This window comes from Salmo trutta, chromosome 6, assembly GCF_901001165.1.
Source record: "Salmo trutta chromosome 6, fSalTru1.1, whole genome shotgun sequence".
Taxonomy (NCBI): Eukaryota; Metazoa; Chordata; class Actinopteri; order Salmoniformes; family Salmonidae; genus Salmo; species Salmo trutta.
Genome location: NC_042962.1, coordinates 19,460,525 through 19,485,106, shown reverse-complemented (window position 1 = coordinate 19,485,106; position 24,582 = coordinate 19,460,525). Strand labels below are relative to the sequence as shown.

The 24,582-nt window shown below is 44.3% G+C and overlaps 1 protein-coding gene across 1 annotated transcript in view; it reads right to left on the bottom strand.

Annotated features, from left to right (window-relative positions):
* Positions 1-781: 781 nt before the first annotated feature.
* The window catches only part of ofcc1 (orofacial cleft 1 candidate 1), a 167,502-nt gene continuing 143,701 nt past the window's right edge, over positions 782-24,582 (bottom strand). Inside the window, exons 24-25 of the transcript XR_003878713.1 lie at positions 2,667-2,806; positions 782-1,656 (exon numbers count right to left, since the gene is read on the bottom strand). The gene's annotated coding sequence lies outside the window, so the exon portion shown is untranslated. The remainder of the gene's footprint in view (positions 1,657-2,666; positions 2,807-24,582) is intronic.

Below are 24,582 nucleotides of genomic sequence, written 5' to 3'. Positions count from 1 at the left end.
CCCGTAAAGGAGGTCAATGTAGCACGATAGTGAACATTGTCTGTCCCTTTTTGACAATCAACATAACCCCCAGTGACACATCCAGTTGCTGAGATCATGCAGTATTATGCTTTCAGGAATTCACCTCTCTCACATTACTATTAAGGCTGATGATGACGTGAACAGGTTGGAAACACTGGTTACACAAGGGAGTGATGGCATGACATTTCCTCCTAAGGTTCCATTCAATAGAACCTGCATTGGAGTATTCATGTAGTATCATATACCTACAGTACATTTCCCCCCCATGGTCAAATGAAATTGCAGAATGGCTTTGGGTATTGCAGGAATAACAGAGAGAATCCTCACATGTATTGATGGTACCAGTTTTCAAGATAGGGCACACATTTAGTAAGATACAACCTTAACGCTGCTAAGGCACTTTTGATTGAATTCGCCCCAAAGGAAATGAAATATGCTTGTGTAAGCCACACAGCCAAGACCTGGACAGTGGCTCATTGCTCCGTGCATTTCTGGGTGCACAATAGCATTCAAAGGACATCCATCCAACAACAGACAAATACTACTAAAACTGTATCTGTCAAGTCAGAAGATTTATTACCATGAGTCAATTTGCCTTTCTGCTCATGTTAGCTCTACACAATGAAGTCCTTTTTTAAAATGATTTTTACAAATGACTGATAGAGAATATTTGTTAAGGCATGTACACAGTGCCAGGTCTCCCCCATGTGCTTTGAATTGTCTATTAATTGAGTTTGGATGAGAGCATACCATAATAATAAGTCTGTATTACTTTGTTTTATTAAAGGGATTCTTAGTCATTATAGTGGAAGTCATGTACACTTGAAGACAATGGATTCATCAACCAAGCTAACTAGGTAATGATTGTGTTGTTATTCCAAATGTAAGTCATGGTTTTGTTTGTTGACTTGTTTGTTTTAGTCTTTTGGTCAGCCTTTCAACTTTTGTCAATGTAGCTCCGAGACCTTTTGGAAGGAAAAGAGCAAAGCGCAGCACTTTGGAAATGTAGAGCTCACAATTCATAATTGAACGCTCCCCAAAAAATAAATGATTGATTATTAATGCAAATATTTCCTTCCAAACTTGGCACCGTTTTTTCTTGTTGTGCATGCATACCTCTCTGAATAATGTGCTTTAATTGCTGAGTTCAACATTTCTAGCAGGCCTTCCAACAGTTAATCAGCTTACATGGTAAGAAAACCTAGTGGAGTGAGCTAAGCAGCAAAATATGTCATATAAACAAGTGGTAAAACAATCAAGTTTCTGCACTCCCAGGACTAAAACCAGTATACTGTTACAGACATGTGAGATGTTTTTTTTTTTAACTCAAGCTAGTTTTGACTTATCTGGATCAGGTTCCCCTTGCGTTGGAGTGTAATAGTCATTTGTTCTTGGTATTTTACATGTTCCCAAAAGAATGTGGTAGAACAAAAGAGTGGTGAGGCATGATACAGTAAAACAACTCTCCTGAGGTATATTCATTCCCTGTCAACAATACAACCAAGGTCAGGGTTCGCTATAATGACTGCCAATGGTCCTCTTCGGTAGTCCTCGTTGCTGTAGGAATTCCCCCATTGGAAGGCAATTGTTCAGCTGTCACTGCTCTGAATTCCATGTATGGAAAGCTATCACCTTCTGGTTATGATACAAATGAAGAAGAAAAATCATGTGTAAGGCATTTTGGTTTGCGTTGATCTACTTGATGAGCGGATATAGTTTTTCCAAAACATTTTAATACCAATATGCATTTTAAACATGAAGGAAAAATATATCCACAATAGCAAATCTCCTTTAATCTCAGATTTTCTGTGTCCTTTAATCTGGGACTTGGTGTGATTCTTTTTTGGACAAGACAAAGCTGCAGAATGACCACAGGACACAGTCGTGTAGGGCTGGTTCTCTTCCCATTATATCTCAGTAGATTCAGCATGGCTGATACATTCTGTCACCCTTCTGTGCAAATCCTCATGATATCTGCTCTGTACGCACTCACGGCATGCTGGGAAATTAACTTGTTCTGTCACCCCCATCCTCCTCAGCCCTCCCAGGGGGACAGAGGGGACACTGGGGAGGGACCCTAAACACTGAACTAGGAGGTCATCCATCAAGAGGGGGGTTCTGCGGAGACAATGGAGGGGGTCTGGTCCATGATAAACAAAACAAAACACTGGCTGCAAGTAGAAGACAGTGAGTGTCTGTTTTAGAGGGGGCTGTGTTGTGTTTGGGGGTGTGTGTGGGGGGGATCGTCTTTTTGGACGTCTGGGCAGTGTTCTGCTCGGCTGATCGTCCTGCGACCGAGCATATGTCACCAGTCTAGCAGCGAACCGCCTCCTCTGCTCGGGACCACGTCGTTAGTGCCATCTGTGATAGTACCCATGAGAGGCTGCATGGTGCTTGGGATCAGACAGTTTTGGGGGGATGGGGTGACTAAGAGGGAGGAAGAGAGGGCGAGATAGGAGCTAGGAGCCCCTCTAACCCTACGAAGACGAAGGTCTGGGGTGAACTCAAAACTCCAAGACACCAGTATGGGAATGATTAGGGTCTGGGGGAGGCGAGACATCCACATCCAGCGTGCAGATAGAGGAAATGCTGGAATAATAGGAGCAGCAAGACTAAATGGCCTATCAAACACACCCCTCACTGACCTCCCTGGAGTCGGGCTGGCCACGATGAAAGATCCAGGCACTTTTTTCTTCTAATGATTTCCTCAGTAATCAGCGCAGCGGAAGTGCTGGAGTCCAGGGTGATTAGCTGGAAAGGATTCCTTAATCGCTCGGTTCTCATGCTTTGAAAAAAGAAAGAGAGCAAAAGAAAGAGAGAAAGGGAAGGGGGGGGTGAGGAGAAGAGGAAACAAGGGTGATAAAAGGGGGGCATGTTTGAAGGCCAAGGGCAGCAAATAGCCTGAGAGGACTGGGCTGCCCACTGCAAACTGTCTGAAGTAACGGACACAACTCACAATACTCAGGATAAAGTCGAGGTCTTGATATTTGACAACTCAAAACAAGTGTTCCAAACACATGCAAAGCAAGTCTACATCAAAATGTTTAATCACTGATATGATTTTCAGAATCATATCATCTACCCATCTGACCCATTCAATAACCACCAAGACCAAAGATACTCACATGGGACTGATTACATTTGCTTGCTTTGTTTGAGCTGTGCAGACAATACTTAACATACATATCCACTTGTACTTGACATTCATAAATATCCACTATAGAGGCATCCTCACAAAATGAATGTTGCAATCAAATAACTTGTTGGATAATATGTCAGATTGAACAAGTCCTGTGAAAGGTCTCCTTTATGAAGCACTATCTCCCAGACAAAGAGAAGGAAGACAGTTCTCTGGTCTGAGGATGACTGATGCCGGGATCACCCCATTAAACCAAACCACAGGAATGAGAGGCTGGGTGAGTCAGACACGCTAGCAGACACAAGTCCCACAATTCCCACCGTTTGTCTGTAACCCAGCCCATGAGACTGGCACTACAGCACTGATACAGTACACATTAAACTGCATCACAGCAGTATCAAAACACGTACTGTGACAGTTGGCACTACCATAACGCGCTAATAATCCTTCTCTGTAATAATGACAAATCTGGTAGTGAAGAGAGTAGAAAAGTGAGTAGGTTGACAACATGGTTAGCGTGGACATTGACAGAGAAGGTGAGGGTGGAGTATCCATAACATCTAACAATGCTGTGAGGGGAGGAGAGGGGAGCTAGAGGGACAATGCAGAGCACATCTGACACCTTCCCAAGCTGACTTAGTGATGTTTGGTGGTGAAATTAAAGGGTTGCGGTGAAACAATATCGATGTCAGGTGTCCTCTTGGTTTTCCTTTCAGGAGCTGAATTCCTGTTTGAATGATACTCGGTGTCTGATTCCCCGAGCCTAATGTGCCTAAGTCGCTGAACGCGGCGTTCGGTTTCGTCGTCAACAATGACAATGTACGCTGGCATTCCTGGAGCATACTGTACCAAAATACAGAAGCACCTAAGTCTGTTTGACAAACCCAGCATATTGTTTTCATTTGGGAATTTCCCGCCTCGAACTCTGTCCTTCAACTGGCGTGTACAATATGTCCTGTCCCAAATATTTGTCTCGATTTGTGGTCATGTTACAAATATTAACTCCTGAAAAGGTCCCCTGAAACGTGAACACCTCTCCAAACAGATATTGGGAAAGGGGGATACCTAGTCAGTTGTCCAACTGAATGTATTGTGTCTTCCGCATTTAACCCAACCCCTCTGAATCAGAGAGGTATACACTGAGTATACAAAACATTAGGAACACCTGCTCTTTTCATGACATAAACTGACCAAGTGAATCCAGGTGAAAGCTATGATCCTTTATTGATGTCACTTGTTAAATCCACTTCAGTCAGTGTAGATGAAGGGGAGGAGACAGGTTAAAGGATTTTTAAGCCTTGAGACATGGATTGTGTATGTGTGTGCCATTCAAAGGGTGAATGGGAAAGACAAAATATTTAAGTGACTTTGAACAGGGTACGGTAGTAGGTGCCAGGCTCACCGGTTTGAGTGTGTCAGGACCTGCAACGCTGCTGGGTTTTTCACGCTCAACAGTTTCCCGTGTGTATCAAGAATGGTCCAGCACCCAAAGCATTGGAGTCAACATGGGCCAGCATCCCTGTGGAACGCTTGAGACCTTGTAGAGTCCATGCCCCGACGAATTGAGGCTGTTCTGGGGCAAAGGGGGGTGCAAGTCAACATAAGGAAGGTGTTCTTAATGTTTTGTACACTCAGTGTATGTCCACTTATCTGCACTACAATAGCAGCTCCACCTGGGACATTATCTTAAAGCCTGCAGATGTTTGGTTCGTCTCACAAACGACAGTGTTTTCTTCTCAAGCATCGTCTTGAAGGTACCTCTGTCATAGCTTTCAGCGCCGTCCATCTCCCTTTGTGGAGTACATAGGCATACCTATGCTTTTAAAAGCATTGAGCTCAATGTAAGAGTGTGTTAGGATTGCTCTACCTACCTGCTGCTAGGCCTGGAGGCTCACTGAAGACTTCACTCTCATTCCTTCACACACCTCCATCTCTTGACCTCCACCTCTTCCCCCTCTCAACCATTACCCAAAGTATTTAGCTACCAATGCCCAAATTGCTTCTACAGACATGTCACATTTAATCATCTGAATGTCAGACTTTTGAATTGAATATCACTCAGTGCAACAGAAAACCCCTGTAGCTGACAGGCGAGCAGGTGATATGAGTAGCACGGCTAGAGTAATGAATATAGTAATTAGACAACCCGCATTTTCAGAAGAGCTTAAACGTTTAGAGAAATAGTATCTGTATCACTTCACCCGAGCTAAAGGTTCGCAGGTCTTTCTTTTGAACTTAAAATGAGCATTCGTGGGTGAAATAAACAATCTTGGATTTTCCCTCCCAGGATTCTCCTCTTCTCTCAACCACCTTGATAGGGAGACAGGAGAGATAGAGAGAGAGAGGTAAAGAGAGAGAGAGGTAAAGAGAGAGAGAGAACAAGGCACCGGGCTTCTTCATCTCCCCATCCTGCACACAGCAAGCTGTCAGCGATCCTCTCCGTGCTCACCGCGTCCAGCCCCGGGAGCGATGGCATTTCAAATAGCCTTATAAATCAACAGTTATGTCACCCCGCCACAGCCATTAACACAGGCATGGGAAAACTCCCAACTTTTTCCACAGCTTCTGATGTGCAGGCTTGTGTTTCAGTAGATCCTCCAACCAGACCCGTATACTATTTTTATTTAACCTTTATTTAACCGGACTAGTCTATTAAGAACAAATTCTTATTTACGATGACGGCCTGGCATGAGGCTAAAGGCCTCCTGTGTGGACGGGGGCTGGGATAAAAAGAACAGCAAAAAAACAATGTAAGACAAAACGGACAACACAGACAGAACACACTGGCAACAGCACCAATACAACAGCAAACAAACAGTGCACGGACGTGTGTGTGTGTGTGTGTGTGAGCGACAAGTGTGCGAGCGTGCATGTGTTCTACCTCCGGTGACCTGTCTCTCCTTCAGCTAACATCACACCTACAGGCCCCCTGTGTGTTGAAGGCCCAGAATACCTTGAATACTCTGGCCTCTGCTCTGCTACCATCAACTTAGGCTGTCTCACTGGGCGTAAAACACCTGCCCTTCTCTACCTGTCAGGCTATATTGAGAGGCAGAGGCCCTTACCTATTCTTGGGAACAGCAGAAACCTTTGAAACAATTGTTTTGAAGGTCAGTTTCTAAAGGGTTTATAAAGCTTTATCAAACAGATTATTATCCATTAGTTAATTGTTTGTTAATCAGTATAATGCATTAGTGAATCCATGTATTCTGTATGTATTTATTACTTGGACCTGTGATCATATAAATCATTAAATGCAACAGTTAACAAACTTTGTAATGCTGTTTTCTAAGTAGTTTATAAGCAGAATATCAAAGCTTACATTTACCATCATTAAAATTAGCTCAAGTTAGCTTGTATGCTCTTTTTTTTACCCCGTCTATGTTTAATCTTAGTGTTTAAACGTGGTTCAATACTTGATAGAAACATAGCACTTTAATCTAGCGACTTGTCATTGTTTTAGAGTAACATTTTTAGTTTCACTTTAAAACTTTGTCAATGCCCTGTACGACCTCCCCTGCACCTGCTGCAAAATAATTTGCCAGCCAAAACAAGTGATCCATGCTAAGGTAGGAAGGTTGTTGGTTAAATATAGGACTAATGCAGAGCAGGATAATCAGGAGTTCTCATCGCTGTGATCCCCAGAGAGTGATCCGGAGTGTGACATGGCTGTCAAAACACTGACAGATTGTTTTACCAACTCTACACCCCTGACTGACACCTATTCCCCTGGGTTCCCAAGGCTTGCTTTGACGCGGTAAATACGCTCTATAAACAGCCTATTGAGCAACCCTTTACCAAGAGCTTAATATGTATTTTTACAGCATTATTACAGAACTCATTCAGAATAAATGGGAGCAAAAATGTGGAGAGTTTGATGAGGCCTCGAGTCAAACAGGAAATGGGGATTTGACAATGTCCTAGGATGCTTTTGTTGTTGTCATGGCAATTAAATAATTTCCATACACTCGCTTTGTTCTCTTGGTACATAAGACATTAAACATTCTTGGATTGTTTTTCGGCCCAGAGCCTTTTTTGTACTAGTGGCAAAGAAAGACTCCCTAATATGTAGGTCATTGACCCCTATGGGCCCAAAGACTGGGAGACATTGAGAACTGAGAGAGCTGGTTTACTGGTTCAAATTGGCTGCATGTGTCCTTTTGCATTTTGTTAGTCGTTCCATTAGCGAAAAAGCATGAGGCTTTTTAATATGCCAAAAATCCAATAAGGCCATTAAACTATATTGACACATGACAGTTCATTATGCTGCCGTATGTCACCGACAGAATATATTGGTTAAATGCTTCCTGTGACAGAAGGCACTAAGACTAATCTGGAATAATTGAAGATCAATCAAGTTAAAGCAGTGTTGGTCTGGACAGGATCTGTCTGCTGGGGAACATCTCAGCGATACCGGAAAGCCGTGCTCTTATGTCATCAGAGACACACAAACAGTTTTGACAGGAAGCAAAGACACAAGCACACACGCGCACACACACACACTCACCACCTTCTGCCCCACAAAAACTTTAATTTCTGGAAGTGAGACATTTGCGACAAGCCACTAATGCTGTAATGATGTCTTCCAGCAGGGAAACAGTGAGAGGTAGTCGGTCCCACATCCAGCCGTCCTAACCAGTCAGGAAACCCTCGGTCCTGGCAACATCACACACTAAATGAATGACCTCAATTAGGACAGAGCAACACTCTAATGATGCCCAGCAAAACATTTGACATCCAGCCCTATCATGTCTGGCGATGGCCAACGGACGTTGCTTTGTTGCATTATACATCAACCATTACCGCACATATTATATTCATCTTCCAGAGGCAAATATAGTTTCAAATGAGGGGAATTTGTACGCCGTAGCAATTCTATCACAACACTCGTGAATAATCGGGAGCGGGAGAAGCCGTAAGCTCCGGAGCGATTCATAATTGTGTTCTCTCATCTCATATTGCAGGAGCTGAGCTTTTTTCCTGATTCTTCTTTTGCCACACACACACACACACACACACACACACACACACACACACACACACACACACACACACACACACACACACACACACACACACACACACACACACACACACACACACACACACACACACACACACGTCGCTTCCCCTGGACTTTTTTGATGATGCATTAACTGTAAAGTTGCATCTCACAGCGTGTAAGTGTAATGGGAAGGGAAGGGTCCCTCCACCTGTGCTGTGGATGAGGAGAGCTCAGCTAATCCTGTTAGGTGGAGGCAGGCGCGGCGAGAGGGAAAGGGATGCAACGGTATACCCGCAGGCCAGGCTCTCCAGCCCGCCGTGGCTTAGGCAGCGGTAAGGAGATGAGGTGGCCGTAACGCAGCCCCCCCCCCCTCGTTACAGAAATTAGATGGATCAGGAAGTAAACACAACTGGCTTTTATATGATCCCCGGCCTCGGCTCGGCTCAACGGCCGGGCAGAACGGGGGGAATTCCTCCTCTAATTACTTCATGGGTCACTGCTCCTGCGGGCTGGTGTCAAAATCCAACACTTAGGATCTGAGGAGCGAGAGGGAGAAAGAGGGAGAGGGAGTGGTGGAGAGAAAGAGGGAGAGAAAGGGAGCGAGGGAGGGAGAGATAGAGGGAGAGAGAGGGGTGAGGGGAGAATAAAGAGCAAGAGAGGGAAAAGAGTAGGGGTTAGGGAGAGCGGGGGAAGAGGGAGAGAAAGTGAGGGGATGGGGTGGCTACTCATTGTCAGACATCTACAAAAATGTGGTGATGGTCTCAGTCTCGAGTCCGGTCTCGAGACCAAATTATGATTGTCTCGGTCTTGTCTCGGTGTCGGATACATTTGTATTAGGTCTTGACTCGGACACCTTGTTCCCCTTCCAGTCTCCGTCTTGACTCGGTCTCGCCCCCTCTCCAGTCTTGGTCTTGACTCGGACTCGATTTGCTCCGGTCTTGGTCTTGAATCGGTCTCCTTTAGGTGGTCTCGAACACAACACTGGGTGATGGTCTTTCTGTAAGAGGTAGCAGACTAGAACGAGGGCACCAAATGTGTCATGAGCCTGGCTCCCTCCGGAAAAGCACAGGCAGGCTGACAGTACAAGGTCAGAAATTAAGCCATATCACTCTTAATTTAAATCAGGGACAGCAGGGCCCAACAGGCATACTTGTTGATATAATACACAAAATAACAATGGACTGAATATTTCTAGATCGTATGTAAAAATTGTACTATCAAAGGTTTTTTAATTATTTAATCCAAAAGGGCAGATTCATTCTAAAAGAAGCCAGTTCCTTCTACAGTCATGTACTATTTCCTCACATCTCAAATGAAAACAAGTAAATTTACCAGATACCCACAATGCATCTGGTGGCAACCTCCTGGTGTTGACGAGTCTTTTCACATTGCCTTTCCTGCTTGGCAGTGAAATGAGAACTAAACTGGTAGATTAGTTTTCAGATCCAGACTCATCCCAAAACTATCTCACCCCTCCTCTTCTTGGCTGTACACTACATAAAAAAATGATGTGTCCCAATTAACTGAACCCTCATGTGTCTCGCCTGGATTCCCTTTCAAAATATGCCACAGTCAGTTAATATCACATACAACCACTGAGGAAAACAAAGTCTTTATCAGTCCAAACAAGATATGTAAATACATATCTGACATCTCACTTGTAATGTGCTGTTTTTTTTTCAAGAAAGAACTTGCTCTAAGCTAGGTCTCTAAAATAAGCTCTGTGTTTTTTTTAAGCAGGTGCTCAAATGTAGGTCTTGAAAATATGCTATTTTTCAAGAAAAGACGTGCAAGGCTACTGTGTGGTGATATTATGATACACAGTCCAGTTGAAGCTGAGCTTAGCCACTGATGGCTGGACATTCATCAGCACAATACAGCCACTACAGGATCATTAGGCTTCACATTCCCAGTCGATGGGAGATGGTGGGTGGGGGGGGGGGGGGGGGGGGGGGGGGAGGGGGTAGAAGGGACCAAATGTCGTGTGAATCTGGGCTTGGACACACTTCATATCCTCACACTCAGCAGGTGGAAAACACAACAGACCTATGAAGTGGGTGTGCACCTCTGAAGCTCAGTTGCTAAGCAATATAATGTTTAGAAAAAGGACCTTGTGTGCATGTGTATTCCATGTACATGCTCCCCTGCAACAGAACTGAATGAGGTTAGTCTGTATCTTGCGAATTATTTGTCCATATAAAAGGAGGTATAAAACGTATTTCAATAGTGAACAGCATCACATAGATCACATGGCTACACGCCAAGGAACAACACATGAATATCAAATCAACAAGAAAGTACACTGCCACGTTGCCACCAGAATCCATTAGAAACTAAACCCAATCATAAACAACCCTAATATAAATCCTGAAATCCTGACTGTGTGTGAGAGTTAGCTAACCCAGCGAACCCTGTCTGAGAGAGAGAGAGGAGAGAGAAGATGCTGCTGTCTGTCTGACTGAGGCGTAGCACACCACAAAGCATTAATTGAATTCTTCCCCTTCTCCCTGGTCCCTGTTAATGGGCCTGTGGGCTGCCTGCCCATCTCTGATGCTATAATACATAAACAAGAGTCTGCTGTTGGTTGGGTGGTTGGGTGGTTGGTTGGTGTGTGTGTGTGGTGGTACTAGGGTCCTCTCTCTCCAGCCAGATTGAGGGTGATTTGTTCTAAGTGAATATGTTTCACTTCCCCCTCAGTGAAGCCGGCATGCCTCCGGGTCCCTATTTACTCTTGATTTGTGGGCTGGCTCTGTCAAAACCAGCACCACTCAGCCCTGCCCTGCCTGTGAGACATACACGCCGAGCGCAGAGCGCCGAGCCCCAGACCTCCCCAAATTCTGCACACACACACACACACACACACAAATGCAGAAATGAACACACATACAAGCGTACACGTGAGCACGGGACGGGTGCACCCGCACATGCACGGGCGCACATACAAACGTGTTACACACATGTCTATAATATATAAGTATAAAGAGAATGTGGACGTCTGGTCAGTGGGATGCATCATGGGAGAGATGGTGAAGGGCAGCGTTATATTCCAGGGCACGGATCGTATCCTTACCCAGTCGATCTATGACTCCCTATATGCTGTCTTTACATCTAGAATATTACCATTTTGTCTGTGTGTTTAAACTCTACTTGGTTCACTTTTAGAGACATTGTATTATGTGTCTGCCAGGTTGACTTCCGCATGGCAAGGTCAGGCACGTCGGGATGTTCTTCCCCACATTCAATTGAAACAACAACATCAGCTATGTATAAAATGTATGAAATGTATGCATTCACAACTGTAAGTCGCTCTGGATAAGAGCGTCTGCTAAACGACTAAAATGTAAAAATGTATATGCGCATACTGTACTGTATGCAAACATCCACCTCAAATGACGATAATAAAATATCCAAAATAAGCCCCTTGTTCAGGTTTAAAACAACAAGTTGGGTCCTTTTTCTAGTACTCTCTGTCAAAGCCTCCCTAAAAAAAGAATGAATGAAAAACCGTCGTCCTCATTAGCATAACTATCATGTCCATATTATTACTATTTGAGTGGGAGCTATGCATGTACTTCAACAGCCTGGCATGTGCAGAGGTCTTTTTGAGGCCTGGCAGAAGTTTGTTTTCTGAAAGAGGAAGCTAAAGGTACAAACAGATGGAGATCCCCCAGGCAATGGCTTCTAAGCCCCGGTCTCCAGGGGCCACTGGGGTTTTCATTTCAATGGTCCCTAAATATTCATCACTTTCCCTCTCCTTCACTCTACCTTTATACCCGTATGGTGGAGCGTTTGAGGCTAGGAACCCCAAACTGGCAAAACAGAGAGGGGGGGGGGGGCACTAACTCTGGACGGACCAGCGACTGGGTAGATACAACACAGTGCCAACAATGTGCCTTTGTTTTAGGGGCTTCTACTTATTTAATAAAATATCAGAGGCCTCTTTCAAGCCATCCTTTGTCTGTCTAGTTTAACTCGTTTATCCATTTGCCTTTCGGCTGTGGTCTATGGGGCTAGGTTAAGAGAACCCATTGACATCTCTGGATTAACATACATTAAGGGGTTAAATGGAAACGCCATCGTTGTGGTTAAAATGTGAAAGGGGGCTGCGGTTTACTATACATCCTACGTCAAGCCATGAATGTCTAATAGCCAAAGCACTTCATTATGTGCACTGGTTCACTGACAATGTCCATTTCCACAGGAAAGTGTTCTCTTGAAAATGAGTTGAACCAATACTGGGCTAAAACAGCCCAGAACTGAATAGGTTAAATGTGTTGCACTTGTTCATGCACTTGTTGAGTAAATTACTATTTGCATTGGAGGTGGAAAGTTGTAGTTGCATATACAGTACCAGGCAAAAGTTTGGACACCTACTCATTCCAGGATTTTCTGTATTTTTAAAATATTTTCTACATTGTAGAATAATAGTGAAGATATTAAAACTATGAAATAACACATATGGAATCATGTAGTAACCAAAAAAGTATAGCCACCCTTCGCCTTGATGACAGCTTTGCACACTCTTGGCATTCTCTCAACCAGCTTCATGTGGTAGTTACCTGGAATGCATTTCAATTAACAGGTGTGCCTTGTTAAAAGTTCATTTGTGGAATTTCTTTCCTTCTTAATGTTTTTGAGCCAATCAGTTGTGTTGTTACAAGGTAGGGGTGGTATACAGAATATAGTCCTATTTGGTAAAAGACCAAGTCCATATTATGGCAAGAATAGCTCAAATAAGCAAAGAGAAACGGCAGTCCATCATTACTTTAAGACATGAAGGTCAGTCAATCCAGAAAATTACAAGAACTTTGAAAGTTTCTTCAAGTGCGGTCGCAAAACCCATCAAGTGCTATAATGAAACTGGCTCTCATGAGGACCGCCACAGGAAAGAAAGACCCAGAGTTACCTCTGCTGCAGAGGATAAGTTCATTAGAGTTACCAGCATCAGAAATTGCAGCCCAAATAAATGCTTCTCAGAGTTCAAGTAAAAGACACAGCTCAACATCAACTGTTCAGAGGAGACTGCGTGAATCAGGCCTCATGGTCGAATTGCTCTAAAGAAACCACTACTGAAGGACACCAATAAGAAGAAGAGTCTTGCTTGGGCCAAGAAACACAAGCAATGGACATTAGACAGGTGGGAATCTGTCCTTTGGTCTGATGAGTCCAAATTTGAGATTTTTGGTTGCAACCACTGTGTTTTTGGTTCCAACCACCTCACCACTTTGTGAGATGCAGAGTAGGTGAATGGATGATCTTCACATGTGTGGTTCCCACCGTGAAGCATCGAGGAGGAGGTGTGATCGTGGGTGGGTGCTTTGCTGGGGACACTGTCAGTGATTTATTTAGAATTCAAGACACACTTAACCAGCATGGCTACCACAGCATTCCACAGCGATATGCCATCCAAACTGGTTTGCGCTTAGTGGGACTATCATTAGTTTTTTCAACAGGACAATGACCTAACACACCTCCAGGATGTGTAAGGGCTATTTGACCAAGAAGGAGAGTGATGGAGTGCTGCATGAGATGACCTGGCCTCCACAATCACCCGACCTCAACCCAATTGAGATGGTTTGGGATGAGTTGGACCACAGTATGAAGGAAAAGCAGCCAACAAGTGCTCAGCACATGTGGGAACTCCTTCAAGACTGTTGGAAAAGCATTCCAGGTGAAGCTGGTTGAGAGAATGCCAAGAGTGTGCAATGCTGTCATCAAGGCAAAGGGTGGCTACTTTGAAGAATCTCAAATATAAAATATATTTTGAATTGTTTAACCCTTTTTTGGTTACTACATGATTCCATATGTGTTATTTCATAGTTTTGATGTCTTATTCTATAATGAAGAAAATAGTAAAAATACAGAAAAACCCTGGAATGAATAGGTGTGTCCAAACTTTGACTGGTACTGTAGGTGAATAATGTTGTGCTCTAAGTCACTAAAGATTCACTCTATACCAAGAAGAATGCAGTCGGTGTGCATTGCCTTGGCTACAGAAAAAACCCACTCATCATCAGAGAGAGGTTTCACCGGGGGAAAAATGTGAATCTGGATCCTGGGAAATGTGTAGACTCAGTCTCCTCCTGTTCCCCCATTTGCTACCCCCCCCCCCCCCCCAGCCCTGGGCAGATTATCCAGCCTGACCTTGACACTCTGCTATATTAATCCTGTCATATCCCCCCAACGAGGTGAGCTGCCTAACAACATACATTACTACCTAATCTTCTTTTTTGGGGGCGGCTGTAAAAATGCTGAAACTGAATTTTTGGATGGCTCAGCAGCTGAAACCGGAGGCCTGACACCAGTAAGTCATTACAGGGTTGGTCCATATGTGAAGTTGAGAGTCACATAGATGGATTACCAAGGCAGGGAAATAACAGCCAGGTTAAGGCTCTGCCTAGCATGTAAACACAATAAGGTTAGAAGTCTGGAGGAGGAGAGGGAAGATCAAATGTGAAGAATAGACAACATACTCTACTGTTTGGTGCATAATGTGTATTAGGAAAAAGTGGCTTTAATAAAAGGGAGTCTTAATCCATTCCTCAAGTCCGAAAAAAGCAATAGTTACCTTTTGCATAAAGAGATTTTGGGCTCTTCAATAAAACTAGCTAACCTGTTTTTCATGCTGCAAAAATGTGTGTTTCTATTCAGTTAACTATGAATCTTTACTACACATCAACCTGGGGTTACTGCAGGTTAGGAACCACTGTCCTATTCTGCAAATTAATTGTATGCTACGGCTGTATGGGTGAATACAGTGTATACCTGACTATATTCCTATAGCTCCTGACACGCCCAACTTAGTAAATATTGAAATATGTTTAAACTGGCACCATGGTGGCTACTAGTTTAATACCCGGGTGTCCTAAAATTAATTTTGTCTGACTGAGATGCAGCCGAAGAGATGACAGGGATTTACAGAGCGGGTCTCACGGGGAAATGGATCCGAGTATTGTGCTCACCGTTCGAACATGATATCTGGTGCCATCAGTACAGCCAAGGTGCCTGACTAGTTATGTCAGTGGTGGTAGACTTAAGAGTTGAATTGTAAAAGATATTAACAGTAACAGACACAGACAAAGTATTATTCACACAGCTACTAGTTTGGATGACACTTTGACATGGCCTTCTGTGTTTGTAATGGATAGCCTGTAATTTGTGTGTTTTCTCTGTTTCCTAAGAGAGAGATGGTGAATAGTTACCAGCAAGGCCACAAGGCAGCTCGATAACTGTAGACTCTACTGAGTCAGACCACTGTAGCAGGAGCATGAGGCCTGAATTCAACGCAGACAGCCTCTCCAGCAGGAAACATCACCTGGCCAAACAAGAGAAGCTGAGAAACAAACACCAGCAAACAACAAGCAAACACAAACAACGAACATTCGCAGAGACTCAACCGCAAACGCTCAGGCAGCCCGGTGAGGCTAATCCACAGTGAAAACGGTTGCGTAGGACGTCGTCATAGAATGGATTAGCGCCTTTTGTTTAAATGGAGTGTTGGTGTACGATTTGGGGGGGGGGGGAATCCTTCCATCTTCCATCTCACTCTGTCTGTCAGGGAAGACTTGACATTGATGAGAGCAAACTGGGAGAAGACAGCTCAGTCCTGTCGCAGCCGGCCTCCATCATTATGGTTGCAATCCTTTTGATCATCGCATCATCGTCTTGAGCTCTCTATCTCTGCCGCCGCGCCCGAGCCGTCAAACAGCCGCTGCCGTCATGACACATGACACGCACCCTTTGTCCTTAGTCTCATTCCATCTCACTGCACCTCCTTCTCTCCCTCTTTCTCTCCATCCCCTGTTCTTTCCGAGGCCCATGGCAGAGTGGCAGGGGTGCGAAAGCGAGGCGGTAATGACTAGAAAGTGTTGTTCACGCTCAACACGTTCACAGAAAGCCAAGGCCAGGACTGTCAGGCACCAACGTAAACAAGAGAAAGAGAGAGAGAGAAATAGAGAGAGAGAACGAGAGAAATAGAGAAAGCGAGAGAGAGCGAGCGAAAGAGAGAGAGAGAGTGCAGACAGAGAGTAAGCTTCCCTACTGACTGAGTGAGTGTATTTTGAAAGCTTTTGATAATAAGGATGGTAGTAATGACAGTGAATACCAAAACATATACTATGGGAAAATTAAGACTTTAAGAATGGAAACATCATACAGAGCTCAAGAATGAGACTTCATTCTAATAAGTCCTCCACTGCATTAATCAGTTCATATGACAGTCAGGAATTTATACTGTAGATACTCCTTAGACAGTAATAACCATTTATAATCATTCCCAGTATGCACTCTTTCAAATCTGCACTATAAGTTGCATTGACGTGTGAACCGGTCATCTCCGTCTAAAGTTCAGAGGTCAGGTCAACTTTGACTCCCTTATGAGCGAGAGGTAACCTCATCCGGGTGATGTCATTGAGATTTGGGAGCCATTGTCCTAGCAGGGTGTGGCCCAAAATATCTTGACGAGCGCGGTTCAACCTGTCATGCGTCGGATGACTCGGCAATCGCTTGACTTTTGGAACACTTTCAAAGTCAGAGCGCGACACAAAAAAACGTAGCAGACGGAAAACAAAAGACTCCGAGACACTTAGAAGAAGGTCGGTCATTATGAGGTCACAACATGAGAGAGAACTCACACTGTGGAATAATAAAAGTTGAGGGATGTATTTGGTTGAACCTTGTATAGCGCTACACTACAATTGTAGAATATTCAGTTTCAATACAATCGGTTGAGAGAAATTGAACCTCTGGTGTGCTTTAATTTATCTAGTTAATGATACTTAACGATTTCACTTTTTTGCCCAAATATTTCCTGTCTCTGGCTTATTCCTTTGAGCAACATTTTAACCATCTTACCGTGAGTTATAGTGGATTATCATAGTTACTCAGCGGTCCCCTCATAGGTTTGTGCAACAAATGCTCCAGATTTTTTGACTGATCCTTTGTTATTAAGATGAAACTCTCCCCGAAGCCCTCTCAGCCTTTGTAAACACAACTAATAGAAAATCATGGTAACCCGATTAACCTCCCATATTACATTGTTTGCGCAGGGAGATCATTAGCATCAACAATAACATCTTATCCACCATAGAGTTAGAACAACAACTTGAAGACTATTTATTTTGCAATAAGGAGTGTAATACAGAAACGTATGAACTAAAGCTGCGCTAGAGCCAAATTGAGGTTAAAAGGAGATTTTGGACAAGAGGATCTACCGTACTGTACAATCTATTTGTCCTAGATCTGGATCTTGCTTGACCAGTCAGTCTCCTGAATGTTATGAAAAGCCGGTGTCTTCATCCCACATTTATATGTCTTCTGCAACAGAATGCTGATGATGTTTTTCATGAGATACTGAAACCTATGATAAAAGATGACTAGGATAGTCCTCTGATTCTGTATATGCAACTATCTAGAGACATTTCAGTCATGGACTTTGTCATTATTCATGTGACCAAATTCACTTGACTGTTCAGGAATAATACAGCTATAGGTTAATTTACCTCCTATTCAATATGATTTCTGGAAATACAATGGTATAGAGATCATAAGAGATCATCAGCCTAGCCTGGGAATTGCCTGAGCACACAAGAGCCTAACAATCGTAAATGTTTAATTGAATTTTGACTTTGGGGGAGCATTTCCCTTTTGTTCAAGGCGCCACCATGAAAAGGGACATAGTGTTGGTGATCCAGAAAGGTTGGTTTTATGCATATATGAAGCATGTTTGCCAAGCTATATCCACAACTTGGCAACTTGGTCGAACCCACTGGCCGTCCCAATATGTTGTAGTATGGGTATTTAGAGGTGATTAACTAGCGGGGTAGAATAGAGGGGAAAACAATGGGCCTGGAAGGTGAGCCTTATCCTCCCAGCACTCTGGGATCTCCTGACAGGAAGAAGCCAGTCTCTGCGGAGCCGTGTGACAGACCGGGTCATGTGACCTGGGTCTGGCAGATGAGGAAGTGTTGACAGAAGCCCCCTTCGCTTGCTATCTTGTGAAAGCCGATAGCTTGTGAAACTCGTTACAGAAGCCCCCCCCCCCTTTATGCATTGGAGAAAGGGAGGGGGAAGAGAGTAAATATAAATTAATGCTCTTTTTTCTCTTGCCGTGTCTCTTTCCTGGAGCTATGCGCCAGCAGTGATTGTCCCCCTGGTCTCTGGGTCCCCATGGTGGAAGCCCACCCCAGAGCCATGCCCCCAGACACACATACACACTGATGAGGAGTAGAGAGCCCGGCTTACCCACAAAGCCCAAGGGAACGTACCACACACACACATAGAAACACAGCCACACACATGCGCAAGAGAACGAGTACACACGCACACCCACACACACCGGCAAATAGACAGGCAAACACACACACACACACACACACACACACACACACACACACACACACACACACACACACACACACACAGACACACAGACACACAGGCAAATAGACAGGAAAACACACACACACACAAACACACAGGCAAATAGACAGGCAAACACACACACACACAAACACATACACACACACGTAAACATAAACAGACCTGGTGGTATGCCCTGGCAGGGGCCTGGCAGCTATCAAACATGTAACCGGATGAGATTGCCACAGACAATCTGAGACGTTACAGACATCCAGACAGGACTGTCTCGGCATACAGTACATAGCATGATATTGATACAGAGAACACTGCCCAGTCTACCTCTCACTAACTCTCACCGAGTTCCCCCCTGACTTTCATTCTACTAACTGGCCATCCCTCCAGCCTCTTGGGCATGCACCTGCTCCCAGCACCCAGAGGCAGAGGTAGCGTTGTGGCCCTAAGGCCCCTGGGAGGGCCTCTCCACAGCCCTACAGCATGTGTGTCATTCATCCACTGTCCTTTTGTCAGGAGCCATGCCAATTACGGTCTAACAAACACACGGCAGGGCCCAGAGAAAACACTCTCCACCGCATCGCTAAAGTCAATTAGTAATATTAGGAATGTGGCGCTCATCATTTGCAGTCAATTTTCTGTTGCTAATGAGATTATGGAACAATGCTGTCAGTCAAAGAACAGTGTGTTGTTTCGAACTGCGAATCATTTCCATTTTGTTAGGTTCCTTCCGATAATCAAGCCGTTGGTTTATTAATGATGAAAATAGCCGTATGTGGCGGTGCTGTTTAATTACATGTTAGATATACTGTGCAGTTTATGTTGTTCCGAGAAATGTGCAGTTATTACACATGATATTGAATAAATGGCTCAAATTAAATGAGGTACATCCAGAATAAAAATGTGCTATCAGAGCAACAAGGCGAATTTATAGCGAACACTATTCATTGATCGCTTATTCACTCATAATTATAATACAAATTCTATAAATAATACTGCTACTAATACTAATAAACAATAACAACAACATATCCTTTGTGAAGGAGTAAGTCCATTTTGTAGTCAAAGCCTGCTTCGACTACCTATAAGCCTGGGGTGGGTGTATGCCTCTGCCTTGCAGGGAGTTGGTCCTCACCTCTCCTCCCCTTTCCCACTCTCCTCCTCTCCTCGTAGGGGAGTGACAGTGTCTTTGTGGTGGTGATGGCCAGGAGAGGGCAGGCACACTGTATTTAATCTCATTTGAATTCATATAGTGTGGATATGGCCTATCTCTCTCTCTCTCTTACCAGTGTGAGGTGGAGCTCTGAGATGCTGTGGCTGTCAGAGGCTGCTGGGTGAGCCTGGACAGAAAGCCTGTCTGTCCGTCTCTGCTCTGCACTAATACCGTTAGCATCACTAGCCACAATAAGGACAGGAACTGTCGCTGCTGGTAAAAACACATCTGATGTCAGTCATCGGAATAATCTGGCTCATCCTGTAAATACATGGGTATACAGGTAGTACCAGTCAGCTAATACATGACAATCTGTGTCAAAGTTAACCCTATGTTCATTTTATTCATTTATTCAATCTACCCTTCACCATCACTGAGAACAAAACAAAGACAAAAATAATGTACAATGAGCTACAGTATTAAACTGGTTTACCTGCAGTCATACAGAGCAACATACAGATGACTTCCTATATGTTGTGACTGTTAGCTAGACCTAGCAGAAAGGAAGTGAGAAACACAACCCTTCTTGGGAGTCTCTACGCTTGATTTTCATTGTTGGACTCTGGAATCTAGCTAATGTGTTTAGTCACTGTCTCAGCACTTGCCTCTTGTTCTCTGTAAGTGTGAACGTTGTGGGGATCTAACCTGTTTTGTGAGGACTGACTGGACTAAAGGGAAAGAGTTCTAGTCATGTGTCTGGGTCAGACCAGACTACCTCCCTTTCTCTCTCTCTCTCTCTCTCTCATACGGGAAGCCTCACGCCTGCCTGCCCAGAGACCCGGCGGCTGACTTTATTAGATATCGATTTAAATCCCATCTCTGTTTAATCTGATCTGAGGCAGAGTTTCTTTCTCTCCAGGCCTCTCTCCCTCTGCTTTTCTCTTTCTCTATCTCTCTCTGCTCTCCTTCAGAGGGGCCCGGTGGTGTTGTGTGGTCCCCTGCCCAGCCGTCTGTCCTCAGTGCTAATGAGCCGCCGCCTGCACTAGCCGCTAACCGGGGCTAGCTAGCCCCACTGATGAAATGTAAATGGGCAGAAATGAGCACAATTACAGCCACTGGGGGGAAACTGGCAGCTAGTGTCCTCCACTGTCTCTTGACACCCCTCCCACGCCCCCACCCTGACGGACAGGCCCCCTCCCATGGTCGGAGCTCTGAGTGACGGCCCAGCGCCCGGGTACGAGGAGACCCCGGCGGGCCCCAATGCAGCACAGGGCTGGGGGGACAGTGGGGACACTGACGCCCGCCAATGGTTGTGGCTGGGGCCTCCTCGCCTCTTTCAACTGATCCATTAATTACACTGAACCGAGAGAGAAAATTAAGAGGTAAATTTAATAATAGGGGGGAGGAGGGCCGGAGGATGGATGGAAGAAGGGGGGGGGATCAGTTGAGATCCATACACAGGAGTGTTATGTTATTGTCCCCCATCACTAGTGTGAGGGTGGACCGCTCCGAGCTTATCGCCACTATTGTCACCAGTCAACGGCTTCCTGACACGGAAGGTCACGGGGGGTCTGGGCTAATCAAATAATCACATAGGCATGAAAACACCACAGCCATAGACAGCATTAGTATTAAGAGCGGTTGTCATCTTTCTGGTGGGAATTGTAATGAAGCATTTCAAGATATAGAGAGGCTTTGATATGGCTCAATTAGGAGATGAATTGTCTCTTCTCCTGAGGTGAAGGTGGAACAGAACAGAACTGAACAGTGGCCCTTTCCAGTCTGCTGGAGAACAATACAGCATTAAGTAAGGAACCTAAGTAGGGAACCTAATCTTTAGTCGAAGCACTTATCCCCTCATCTCACCATTACAGGGTGGGGTAGGATACTATTGGACACAATAGCATCATGATCCAGCCAAATCCTAGAACAATCCTAGAACTTGAGATAAGCATGCGTAACTCAAACCTTTACATAAATCACAGTTCTAGTTACTGCACATGGGAGGATATCTTGTGTAATCGTATGTTGTGTCTTGGATTGCGAACCATATTGTCTGGTTCTCATTTGTCTCATACACTGTACTTCCTTTAAAGACAGATCTGAGAAGGTGTAAACAGGCTGACTGGGTGAGGTGAATTAACCATCAGATTAGATAGAGAGTGTGGATGTGAGTTAGAGAGTTTGGGTTCTGTGGCCCACTTCTTATTCCGCTCTCCTCGGCTCCTTGATACCGCGCGTCTCCACGGGTTCTGGATCAGCGCTCCAATAGGTAGCTGAGGCTATCAAAGTACATTTTTTAAGTTTCATACTTTGCAGGTTTTCCCTTTGTTCTCCTTTCCCTGGTTCTCCTGGGCCCAGAGTGGGGAGTCTTCTGGGTGTTACACATAGCTCAGGGCTAAACCAAGGCAAATCTATAGGGAAAAGGAGGCTTTAAATTGAAGTGAGCTCATGACCAAAAAAGGGAGGGGGGGGGGCAGCGGTGGTTAGAGCGATGTCTGAGGGGTGGGTTCGAGAGGGAAGTTGGAGAGGAGGAGTAAAAAAGAAAGAAAAAAGAAAGCAAGCGATAAACAGTTAAATATGGTCATTACAATTCCAGGCATTTCCCCCGTTCTTTTTCTTTCTCCACCTCATATTACAAACTGCAACATCCCCCCCACCCCCCCCCCTTCCCCCCCACACACACACATACACCCCCCACCCCCCTCCACACCCACCCGACACACAACACCACCGCCACCGCTGAAAACCCCCAGCTCAAAAGCCTTTGGGATGATTTGATTTGCGGTGCTATCTGAAAACGGCCTCATCGTGCTAACAAGATTAAGCTGAGCCCCTGTCTGTTTCTTGCACTGGAAATTTGCTAGGTGATTAAAACTGGCTTTCTGCTGGAACACCGAGACCGGGGCTAGTGGGATGGTTGCCAGGTAACAAGACATGACTCCTGTTTGATATAGCTACATAGGCAAAAGGCTAGCCAACGAACAACCGTACAACCATTATCATCCCCCTTGAACAGGCAGGCAACAAAAGACCATGCTTTATTCGCGTTTCTCTCTCTGCTGCTGTACTGTAGAGCTCACAACAAAGAAGGCCAGGCAGAAAGGTTCTCTCATGGTTCTCTTATAATGAGAAAGAAGATCATACGTGGGAATATGTGTGATTTAATCTCAGACAGAATGCACAAATGTAATCATTTGGTGGTCTTTCATCTCTCAGACCTTCAAAGCTGTTAGCCTATTTTGGTCTGCAGGAATTCAGAAGCTATTCCACGGGTCTTTTCTACTCAGCCCTAAACTCTCCGTCTCCTATGTAGGAAGTGAAGCGAGACCCTATATGCAAGAAGCTTTTCCAACTTGCACTTTAGCAGGGGAAGGAAGGACAGAGTATTAATTCTTCATTCCTACACTGTATTTATTCAATTGGATTATGTATGCATGGGAGCCCTAATGAGGGTTTAAAAATGCAATTATTGCTTAAGCAAAAAATGCGACTTTTTTGATAAATGTTTCTATTAGCTAATAAATGGAGAATCAACAGACTTAGAAAACTGCTTTATTCAGGGCTTGAAATTAGGCCATCAATCATTGCGGAGTTTGTTAACTATTTTTCTGTACTCTTGCTTCCACCCGCCCCCCAACACTGGAGGTCTAAGAATACGCAAAAACGATTAAAGGAGGGATGAGGGGGAGAAGAAAAAAAGAGGACAAATTGTGTTTGATAACCCAGCCAAAACGCTTTAGATGTAAAATGTCTACAGAATCTTTTCGCTTGGGAGAGAAAAGGGAAAAAACGATTAAATGTGGGGATGGTGTTCATAAATGAATGGACTATGATAATCAATCACATTTATAATTCATGAAGCCATGCCACAGGTCAGCACGGCCATTAGGACAAGGTTAATCAGAATTCAAAAGGTCATCGTGCATCAAAAGGGTTTATACATTTTATGAGCCCGTTGATTATGTTTTCACAACTGTGAATATCCTAAAGCAGCATGTGTGTGTCATTTGAATTGATCCAGTAGTGTGTCACCCATCTGTCAGCCTAGAGGCCTGCATATCATCTTAATATTGATTATAATATAATGCATAATTATTATAAAAACATATTTCAGTTGTTATATGTCAGCATGGCCGCGGGAAGTTTTTATTTTATTTTATTATTTTTTCTTATGTTTTAAAAAAAAATGCTACTTATCCATGGGTGCTACAGCACCCTCAGCACCCCTACTTCCCACGGCTATGTATGTCAGTGACATTCAAACTTGGCTTTATAAAATTACTACCTGTTTTGTTTAAGTATGAAGCCAGTATTACTGGACATTGACAAATATATACAGTAATTGTGCTCTATGAATGTCCCTCCTGTCATATGAAGGGGTATAAAGTCCTACATGAGAGACTGATCTGGGGTCAGGCCTTACTAAGGAGATCAATGGTGACTTCTGTTCTCTTGGGGATCTGGGGTCAGGCCTTACTGAGGAGATCAGTGGTGACTTCTGTTCTCTTGGGGATCTGGGGTCAGGCCTTACTGAGGAGATCAGTGGTGACTTCTGTTCTCTTGGGGATCTGGGGTCAGGCCTTACTGAGGAGATCAGTGGTGACTTCTGTTCTCTTGGGGACAATGACTGCAAAGGGCCACTTCAACCAAAGGTTCCTTCTCTCCCTCTCTCTGTCTGTCTTAGTATCCAAATGCCATTGAAAGCCACAATGGTGAGCTGGGGGATTGAGAACACACACACACACGAACACGCACACACACATACCTAAGGGAGACCGGCGTCCAATGACATACCTCTAGTCTACCTTGCTATCATATCTGTCTGTCATTTCATCTTAGCCTCTATCTAATGTGTGAGACACAGTGTAATATGTAACTCTCTGTGAGGAA